The sequence below is a fragment of the Semicossyphus pulcher genome, unplaced genomic scaffold, assembly GCF_022749685.1.
Source record: "Semicossyphus pulcher isolate SPU_LCO1_2020_fin unplaced genomic scaffold, fSemPul1.0.p SCAF_16, whole genome shotgun sequence".
Classification (NCBI taxonomy): Eukaryota; Metazoa; Chordata; class Actinopteri; order Labriformes; family Labridae; genus Semicossyphus; species Semicossyphus pulcher.
The window spans coordinates 29,670,886-29,675,659 of NW_027211670.1; positions in this window are offsets into that span (position 1 = coordinate 29,670,886).

The following is a 4,774-nucleotide window of genomic DNA, read 5'->3' on the forward strand; positions in this document are numbered from 1 at the left end:
ATGAAATCAGTTAACGATGAAATCAGTTAACGATGAAATCAGTTAAATGAAGATGAAATCAGTTAACGATGAAATCAGTTAACGATGAAATCAGTTAACGATGAAATCAATTAAATGAAGATGAAATCAGTTAACGATGAAATCAGTTAAATGAAGATGAAATCAGTTAACGATGAAATCAGTTAAAGATGAAATCAGTTAACGATGAAATCAGTTAACGATGAAATCAGTTAAATGAAGATGAAATAAGTTAACGATGAAATCAATTAACGATGAAATCAGTTAACGATGAAATCAATTAACGATGAAATCAGTTAAATGAAGATGAAATCAGTTAACGATGAAATCAGTTAAAGATGAAATCAGTTAAATGAAGAATGAAGATGAAATCAGTTAACGATGAAATCAGTTAAATGAAGATGAAATCAGTTAACGATGAAATCAGTTAAATGAAGAATGAAAATGAAATCAGTTAACGATGAAATCAATTAACGATGAAATCAGTTAACGATGAAATCAGTTAAATGAAGATGAAATCAGTTAACGATGAAATCAGTTAACGATGAAATCAGTTAAATGAAGATGAAATCAGTTAACGATGAAATCAGTTAACGATGAAATCAATTAAATGAAGATGAAATCAGTTAACGATGAAATCAGTTAAATGAAGAATGAAAACGAAATCAGTTAAATGAAGATGAAATCAGTTAACGATGAAATCAGTTAACGATGAAATCAGTTAAATGAAGATGAAATCAGTTAACGATGAAATCAGTTAACGATGAAATCAGTTAACGATGAAATCAGTTAACGATGAAATCAATTAAATGAAGATGAAATCAGTTAACGATGAAATCAGTTAAATGAAGATGAAATCAGTTAACGATGAAATCAGTTAAAGATGAAATCAGTTAACGATGAAATCAGTTAACGATGAAATCAGTTAACGATGAAATCAGTTAAATGAAGATGAAATCAGTTAACGATGAAATCAGTTAAATGAAGAATGAAAATGAAATCAGTTAAATGAAGATGAAATCAGTTAACGATGAAATCAGTTAACGATGAAATCAGTTAACGATGAAATCAGTTAAATGAAGATGAAATCAGTTAACGATGAAATCAGTTAACAATGAAATCAGTTAAATGAAGATGAAATCAGTTAACGATGAAATCAGTTAACGATGAAATCAGTTAACGATGAAATCAGTTAAATGAAGATGAAATCAGTTAAAGATGAAATCAGTTAACGATGAAATCAGTTAACGATGAAATCAGTTAAATGAAGATGAAATCAGTTAACGATGAAATCAGTTAACGATGAAATCAATTAACGATGAAATCAGTTAAATGAAGATGAAATCAGTTAACGATGAAATCAGTTAAAGATGAAATCAGTTAAATGAAGAATGAAGATGAAATCAGTTAACGATGAAATCAGTTAAATGAAGATGAAATCAGTTAACGATGAAATCAGTTAACGATGAAATCAGTTAACGATGAAATCAGTTAAATGAAGATGAAATCAGTTAACGATGAAATCAGTTAAATGAAGAATGAAGATGAAATCAGTTAACGATGAAATCAATTAACGATGAAATCAGTTAACGATGAAATCAGTTAAATGAAGATGAAATCAGTTAACGATGAAATCAGTTAACGATGAAATCAGTTAAATGAAGAATGAAAATGAAATCAGTTAACGATGAAATCAATTAACGATGAAATCAGTTAACGATGAAATCAGTTAAATGAAGATGAAATCAGTTAACGATGAAATCAGTTAACGATGAAATCAGTTAACGATGAAATCAGTTAACGATGAAATCAGTTAAATGAAGATGAAATCAGTTAACGATGAAATCAGTTAACGATGAAATCAGTTAACGATGAAATCAATTAAATGAAGATGAAATCAGTTAACGATGAAATCAGTTAACGATGAAATCAGTTAAATGAAGATGAAATCAGTTAAATGAAGATGAAATCAGTTAACGATGAAATCAGTTAAATGAAGATGAAATCAGTTAAAGATGAAATCAGTTAACGATGAAATCAGTTAACGATGAAATCAGTTAAATGAAGATGAAATCAGTTAACGATGAAATCAGTTAACGATGAAATCAATTAACGATGAAATCAGTTAAATGAAGATGAAATCAGTTAACGATGAAATCAGTTAAAGATGAAATCAGTTAAATGAAGAATGAAGATGAAATCAGTTAACGATGAAATCAGTTAAATGAAGATGAAATCAGTTAACGATGAAATCAATTAACGATGAAATCAGTTAACGATGAAATCAATTAACGATGAAATCAGTTAAATGAAGATGAAATCAGTTAACGATGAAATCAGTTAAAGATGAAATCAGTTAAATGAAGATGAAATCAGTTAACGATGAAATCAGTTAACGATGAAATCAGTTAACGATGAAATCAGTTAAATGAAGATGAAATCAGTTAACGATGAAATCAGTTAACGATGAAATCAGTTAAATGAAGATGAAATCAGTTAACGATGAAATCAGTTAACGATGAAATCAGTTAAATGAAGAATGAAAATGAAATCAGTTAACGATGAAATCAATTAACGATGAAATCAGTTAACGATGAAATCAGTTAAATGAAGATGAAATCAGTTAACGATGAAATCAGTTAACGATGAAATCAGTTAAATGAAGATGAAATCAGTTAACGATGAAATCAGTTAACGATGAAATCAATTAAATGAAGATGAAATCAGTTAACGATGAAATCAGTTAAATGAAGAATGAAAATGAAATCAGTTAAATGAAGATGAAATCAGTTAACGATGAAATCAGTTAACGATGAAATCAGTTAAATGAAGATGAAATCAGTTAACGATGAAATCAGTTAACGATGAAATCAGTTAACGATGAAATCAATTAAATGAAGATGAAATCAGTTAACGATGAAATCAGTTAAATGAAGATGAAATCAGTTAACGATGAAATCAGTTAAAGATGAAATCAGTTAACGATGAAATCAGTTAACGATGAAATCAGTTAACGATGAAATCAGTTAAATGAAGATGAAATCAGTTAACGATGAAATCAGTTAAATGAAGAATGAAAATGAAATCAGTTAAATGAAGATGAAATCAGTTAACGATGAAATCAGTTAACGATGAAATCAGTTAACGATGAAATCAGTTAAATGAAGATGAAATCAGTTAACGATGAAATCAGTTAACAATGAAATCAGTTAAATGAAGATGAAATCAGTTAACGATGAAATCAGTTAACGATGAAATCAGTTAACGATGAAATCAGTTAAATGAAGATGAAATCAGTTAAAGATGAAATCAGTTAACGATGAAATCAGTTAACGATGAAATCAGTTAAATGAAGATGAAATCAGTTAACGATGAAATCAGTTAACGATGAAATCAATTAACGATGAAATCAGTTAAATGAAGATGAAATCAGTTAACGATGAAATCAGTTAAAGATGAAATCAGTTAAATGAAGAATGAAGATGAAATCAGTTAACGATGAAATCAGTTAAATGAAGATGAAATCAGTTAACGATGAAATCAGTTAACGATGAAATCAGTTAACGATGAAATCAGTTAAATGAAGATGAAATCAGTTAACGATGAAATCAGTTAAATGAAGAATGAAGATGAAATCAGTTAACGATGAAATCAATTAACGATGAAATCAGTTAACGATGAAATCAGTTAAATGAAGATGAAATCAGTTAACGATGAAATCAGTTAACGATGAAATCAGTTAAATGAAGAATGAAAATGAAATCAGTTAACGATGAAATCAATTAACGATGAAATCAGTTAACGATGAAATCAGTTAAATGAAGATGAAATCAGTTAACGATGAAATCAGTTAACGATGAAATCAGTTAACGATGAAATCAGTTAACGATGAAATCAGTTAAATGAAGATGAAATCAGTTAACGATGAAATCAGTTAACGATGAAATCAGTTAACGATGAAATCAATTAAATGAAGATGAAATCAGTTAACGATGAAATCAGTTAACGATGAAATCAGTTAAATGAAGATGAAATCAGTTAAATGAAGATGAAATCAGTTAACGATGAAATCAGTTAACGATGAAATCAGTTAACGATGAAATCAGTTAAATGAAGATGAAATCAGTTAAAGATGAAATCAGTTAACGATGAAATCAGTTAACGATGAAATCAGTTAAATGAAGATGAAATCAGTTAACGATGAAATCAGTTAACGATGAAATCAATTAACGATGAAATCAGTTAAATGAAGATGAAATCAGTTAACGATGAAATCAGTTAAAGATGAAATCAGTTAAATGAAGAATGAAGATGAAATCAGTTAACGATGAAATCAGTTAAATGAAGATGAAATCAGTTAACGATGAAATCAATTAACGATGAAATCAGTTAACGATGAAATCAATTAACGATGAAATCAGTTAAATGAAGATGAAATCAGTTAACGATGAAATCAGTTAAAGATGAAATCAGTTAAATGAAGAATGAAGATGAAATCAGTTAACGATGAAATCAGTTAAATGAAGATGAAATCAGTTAACGATGAAATCAATTAACGATGAAATCAGTTAACGATGAAATCAATTAACGATGAAATCAGTTAAATGAAGATGAAATCAGTTAACGATGAAATCAGTTAAAGATGAAATCAGTTAAATGAAGAATGAAGATGAAATCAGTTAACGATGAAATCAGTTAAATGAAGATGAAATCAGTTAACGATGAAATCAATTAACGATGAAATCAGTTAACGATG